At 37.4% G+C, this 6,673-nt stretch overlaps 1 pseudogene; it reads left to right on the top strand.

Annotated features, from left to right (window-relative positions):
* Nucleotides 1–2,115: 2,115 nt before the first annotated feature.
* LOC138898110 (subtilisin-like protease) lies at nt 2,116–5,701 on the top strand (annotated as a pseudogene).
* Nucleotides 5,702–6,673: the final 972 nt, after the last annotated feature.

Below are 6,673 nucleotides of genomic sequence, written 5' to 3'. Positions count from 1 at the left end.
GAAAATTTAGCCATTATACCTCGCTTTGAGATATCCTTTAATTACTACAACGTTCCTATAATTCTAGCAATCCCAATCTATTTTGAGACTTAACAAAATTGAACCATAATTAGGAAGATATTTATGGTTTCAGCTCATTTGAGCATTTTATCAAACACTAAGTGTGCAAATTTAACTACAAGGTTCTTCTACAAGATTTCCTTCACTCCACAACCCAATCTTTACTTATTTGAGCTTAACAATCTTCCCACAAACCTTATTAGTACAAGCATGTATAAATAATACTCTTACACCCAAGAATCATACTCCAAATCACCCATCTTTTACCCCAAACTCGAAATTGAAGACTAGGGGTTTGAATCTTACCTCTTAGATGAAGATATTGTAGGTTTTCCTTGTCAAACCTCCAAGATTTGAGCGAGACTTGATGAATAATTAGCCTAGGGTTTCCTCTATCTCTCTAAAATACTCTCGCTTCTCTCTAAAACATCAGATTTTGGCTCAAAAATGGTCCTTTGCGTGTATTTAACGAAGTAGCATCGGGTTATAAAAATCCAAAAACGAAGCTCCAGAACAGGATATGCGGTCGCATATGCGACAACATAATGGATATGTTGTCCGAAAAATTAGCCTCCAGAACTGGAAAAATCTGCCTGGGTTTACGATCACTATGCGGCCCGCATACCTGTTCTGCGGTCGCATAATGAACCACAGAGAAGTTCTACAGTCGCATAGTCGACCTCATAATGGCATCCAAAACTGCCCCTTTTCCTGCCTCACTCTGTGGCCATTATACGGTGCGTAGAGTGATTCTGTGGTCACATAATGGATCGCAGAAACGCATTTCTCTGCCAAAAAATTTCCTTTATCCCTCAATGCATTATTCAACCCAAAAAGTCCATAAGCCTACTCCGGCACCACGAAACCTTGAATTTATTTGCGAAATTTTATGGGGCTTTACACTTAAATACTTTAAAATTTTTCCGGGTGTTACAATATGCCCAAGAAATTTCGGGCAGAAGTTGTATCTTGTGCAGTTTATTTGAACAACAGGTCTCCAACAAAGGATGTTAGAGATCAAACCCCTCAAGAAGCATGGAGTGGAAGAAAGCCAAGTGTCAAACACTTAAGAATCTTTGGGATCATAGCCTATGCTCATGTGCCACATCAAGGGAGAGCGAAGCTTGACGATCAAAGTGTCAAACATGTGTTTGTTGGCTATGATACGAGTTCAAAAGCCTACAAGCTATACAACCCAAGTAGCAGCAAGATATTGGTAAGTCGCAATGTTGAATTTGATGAAGAATTGGCATGGAATTGGGAAGCTCAGGAAGAAACTTCATATGATTTTCTTCCATAATTTGGTGATGAAGAAGAACCAGAGACCGTAGAACCTGCGCAGGATACAACTCCACCTCCTTCTCCAACTAATATTGCATCTCCCTTTTCTTAAGAAAGTTCAAACGAACAGTAGCAATGGACAAGGATTATTCAAGAGCTCTATGACGACATAGAAGAAGTTACTAATTTTGATTCTTTATATTGTCTTTTTGCTGACAGTGAACTAATGAACTTTGATAAATCTGTTACAGATAAAAGGTTGAGATAAGCCATGGAGGAGGAGATCAAGTCAATAGAGAAGAACAACACTTGGGAGTTAACAACACTTCCCAAAGGTTATCAAGCAATTAGAGTTAAATGGGTATACAAGGCAAAGAAGAATGACGATGGAGATGTGGAGAGATAAAAGGCATGACTTGTGGCTAAAGGCTACAATAAAAGGCAAGGCATTGACTATGAAGAAGTCTATGCACCTGTTGCCCGCATGGAGACGATTCGTTTGCTCATCTCTTTTGGCGACGCAAATGAAGTGGAAGATCCATCAAATAGATGCCAAGTTATCTTTGTTGAATGGATATCTTGAAGAAGAAGTCTATGTTGAACAACCATTGGGCTTTATGGTCAAAATCCATGAATATAAAGTGTTGCGGTTGAATAAAGCCTTATATGGATTAAAGCAAGCCCCACGAGCATGGAATAGTTGCATCGATAAGTATTTTCAAGACAATGAGTTTACTCGTTGTCTCCATGAATAAACTTTTTACCTTAAAGTCCATGAATAAGCTCTTTTCAAGACATATCTTACTTGTTTGTCTTTATGTTGATGATCTTATTTTCACGGGTAATAACCTAAGTTTGTTTGAAGCTTTTAAGAAAGATATGTCTCATGAGTTCGAGATGGCAGACATAGGGCTCATGTCATACTACTTGGGCCTAGAAGTGAAGCAGATGGAGGATGAAATTTTTATCTCACAAGAAAGCTATACAAAAGATATATTAAAGAAGTTCAACATGCTCGATTGCAACCCCGTGAACACACCGATGGAGAGTGGGATAAAATTGTCCAAGTTTGATGAAGGAGAAAAAGTGGATCCTATATTTTTCAAAAGTCTTGTGGGAAGTTTGAGGTATTTGACTTTTACCAGGACAGATATACTCTTTGAGGTTGGAGTAGTAAGTAGCTTCATGGAAGCTCCTACCTCCACTCACTTGAAGGTCACTAGAAGAAGTTTTCGTTACCTAAAAGGTACGATCGACTTTTGGTTATTTTATTCTTCTTATAATGATTTCAACCTTATGGTATTTTGTGATAGTGATTATGCGGGAGATATTGATGATAGAAAAAGCACAACTAGCTTTGTGTTTTTCTTGGGTGATTCTGCTATTTCTTGGAGTTCAAAGAAATAGTCCATAGTTACTCTCTCGACTTGTGAAGCCGAATATATAGCATCAACATCATGTGCTTGTCATGATATTTGGCTAAGAAGATTATTGAAGGAGCTCAATTTGCCACAAATTGAAGCTATAGAGATTTGTATTGATAACAAATCTGTACAGACACTCGCCAAGAATCCGGTGTATCATGATCGAAGCAAGCATATAGATACAAGATATCACTTCATCAGAGAGTGCATTGCCAAGAAAGAAGTCAAGCTCAAATATGTGAAGTCTCATGATCAGGCTGCAGATATCTTTACAAAGCCTCTTAAGTTTGAGGATTTTTATAGATTGAGATCAAGTCTTGGAATGAAAAAGAAAAAGAAAAATTAAGGGAGAGATTTGTGGGGCTCATATTGAAGAAAAATGGGATAGGAGGTGCCTAACTTTGTTGACAAATTTGTTGAAGAAAAAATGGGATGGGTGCCTAACTTTGTTGAAGAAAATGGGAGGTGCCTATCTTTGTTGAAAAATTATAGGACTAAATCAACAACAAGACATTATCTATTTATAGTAAGAGATGCCTCTATTTTTCATTTCAAACACACCAAAATAAGAGAGAAGCAATACAAGTTAGAGAGAGTAATCCACAGATTGTAGTCTGTGAGATAAATAGTGAGTGTGAGTAATATTGTAGTGAGGTGCTTTAAATAAATAGTGTTATTTTTTTCAAAATTGTAGTAGTCTCTTGACACTACTAAGTTGTAATATTATAGTGATTATATTGCTCCGCTCGGGTATTGTATTTTACTCATTAAAAGAGCCGGTGTCGTTGTTACTCTCTTGTGTTTTTCTTGGGTGATTCTATTATTTCTTGGAGTTCAAAGAAACAGTCTATAGTTACTCTCTCGACTTGTGAAGCCGAATATATAGCAGCAACATCATGTGCTTGTCATGATATTTGGCTAAGAAGATTATTGAAGGAGCTCAATTTGCCACAAATTGAAGCTATAGAGATTTGTATTGATAACAAATCTGCACAGGCACTCGCCAAGAATCCGGTGTATCATCACCGAAGCAAGCATATAGATACAAGATATCACTTCATCAGAGAGTGCATTGCCAAGAAGGAAGTCAAGTTCAAATATGTGAAGTCTCATGATCAGGCTGCAGATATCTTTACAAAGCCTCTTACGTTTGAGGATTTTCAGAGATTGAGATCAAGTCTTGGAATGAAAAAGAAAAAGAAAAATTAAGGGAGAGATTTGTGGGGCTCATATTGAAGAAAAACAAAAAAGAAATAAAGAAAAATGGGATAGGAGGTGCCTAACTTTGTTGAAGAAAATGGGAGGTACCTATCTTTGTTGAAAAATTATAGGACTAAATCAACAACAAGTCATTTTCTTTGTAGTAGTTGGATGGCATCTCTTACTATAAATAAAGGCCTCCATTCTTCATTTCAAACACACCAAAATAAGAGAGAAGCAATAGAAGTTAGATAGAGTAATCCACATATTGTAGCATGTGAAATAAATAGTGAGTGTGAGTAATCTTGTAGTGGGGTATTTTAAATAAAGAGTGTTATTTCTTTCAAAATTGTAACAGTCTCTTGACACTACTAAGTTGTAATATTATAGTGATTATATTGTTCCGCTCGGGTATTGTATTTTACCCATTAAAAGAGTTGGTGTCGTTGTTACTCTCTTGTATTATTATTATTTACCGTGGATATTATTCCTCGGCGGGATTATTATTTTTCCCAACATATTTTATTGCATTTTATAGAATTTATTTGAATGAAAATTGTAGGGAAAATGATCTTTTGTTTTTAGGTCATGGCTTTCAACTTTAGAGAGGCGAATGTTTCATTATTGGCAGCAATGTTCGTCTTAGGTAGATAGAGTACTATTTTATAGTATGTTATGTTGGTAAAGGTTGTAGTCCACCAATACAATGGAATGCTTCTGTAACCTTTTATGATAATAGTATTGTTATTGGTGCATTTGCTATAGTTCACAATGGCATTCTTGTGATCGCTTCTGTCGGTAACCGTGGTCCACATAATACTACTTTGTCTAAGGAGGCACCTTGGATTCTCACAATTGGTGATAGCACCCATGATAGAAAGATAGTGGCAACAGCTGTGCTAGGGAATGGACAAGAATATGACGGTGAATCGATTTTTCAGCCCACAGACTTTCCTCATACCTTATTTCCCTAGGTATACCCTGGCTTGTTAGATCAAGAGGCTGCATTTTGTTTATCAGGATCGCTGGAAAGAACTAATGTTAAAGGCAAGATTGTGGTGTGTGATAATGGTGTGGGAGATGGAATTACTCAAGGCCAAACTGTAAAGGATGCTGGTGGTGTCGCCATGGTCTTAATCAATTCAGAGGTCTTGGGCGATACCACAATTGAAATTGTTCATGTCCTTCCAGCAACTACTTTGAGTCATGCCGATGGAGAAGATTTTAAAACCTACATTAACTCATCCTCCGCGGCAAGGACAGGAATCCATTTCAAAGGAACAAAGATAGGCTTTAGGGATGCACCATCTGTAGCATCTTTTTCCTCCAGAGGCCCAAACTCCGCAAGTCCAGGCATACTCAAGCCTGATATTAGTGGCCCTAGACTGAATATTCTTGTTACATGGCCTTTCTCATTAGAGAATATAAAAGGCACAGATATGACATTTAACACCATCACAGGTACCTCACCTAAGCGGCACTACAACTTTGCTCAAAAGTGCACATCCAGATTGGTCACCATCTGCAATTAAATACGCAATTATGACTATAACTGATCAATACAACCTCAAGGGTCAACCTATCCTCGATGAAAGGAAACTTCTTGCTGATGTATTTGCCATTGGTGCTGGCCAAGTAAATCCATTAAAAGCAAAATAACCAAGGGCTTATTTATGATATTCACCCCCACAAACTACATTCAATACCTGTGTGGTCTTGGCTACACAGAAAAGTGAAAGTACAAGAGGCGGGGTGAATTGTAGCCTGCTAAATTTTCTAGTCGACTATGGTATGCACTTAGTCGACCGATGCGGAAACATCCTGCACAATACTATTAGTACTTCGAGTCAATCAAATACTAATCTCAACAAACAGTAATTGCTTATAATAACATATGAAAGCAGTAAGGTAAATGACACCACGAATCTTATAATGGTTCGGAACCAATATGGTATCATACTCCAGTTTCATTGGGTTGCAAGGATATTATCTCTTGATCTCTTTGTAATATGAGTTGTGTACAGCTTGTGTGATTCACCACCAACGTTTACAAGGTTGATTTTCACTCGCTCACCATCAACGAACAAGGGTTGGTTTTAACACGTTCACCAACAACGACTCTTTGATTTTCACTCGCTCACCAAAGTACCGAATAATGACACAACATCTAAGGACACACTGCCTCTCCAATATTTTTCAGTCTCTCTTCACTCTTTTGTGTGCATAGTAAATCTATTAAAAGTAAATTTCAATGCTTGTTAAGAGTAGAATAAAGAACTTGTAGTTGGATAAACAATTGTATAGAAGTTTGCATATCTAATCCTTGAGTTTGCCAGTCTTCTTATAGGCGAGATTTGAGAACTGTTGTAGATTTGTCTTTGATAGATGCACACAATATTTTACTGATATTTGATTCAAGAAAGGTGCCTCTAATTTCTTCATGAGAGATGGGCTGGATTTAATAAATCCAGGGAGTGTTCCATGCCGAGATGCTTTGAAGAAAGGAGTAGCACTTCAAATTGTCTCTATTTGATAGGCTGGATTAACTTATCTAGGGAGTGCTTGGATGCTCCATGCTTTATTGAGGAAAGGAGCAGCACTTCAAATTATCTCTCATTATGTTATGTTTCCCATTCAAATTGTCTCTCATTATGTTGTGTTTCCCTTCCACTTTGAATCTCCCGTTTTACAGAATCTGCATACACTTG

Source organism: Nicotiana tomentosiformis, chromosome 8, assembly GCF_000390325.3.
Source record: "Nicotiana tomentosiformis chromosome 8, ASM39032v3, whole genome shotgun sequence".
NCBI classification, from domain to species: Eukaryota; Viridiplantae; Streptophyta; class Magnoliopsida; order Solanales; family Solanaceae; genus Nicotiana; species Nicotiana tomentosiformis.
This window is presented reverse-complemented; position numbering and strand designations above follow the sequence as displayed.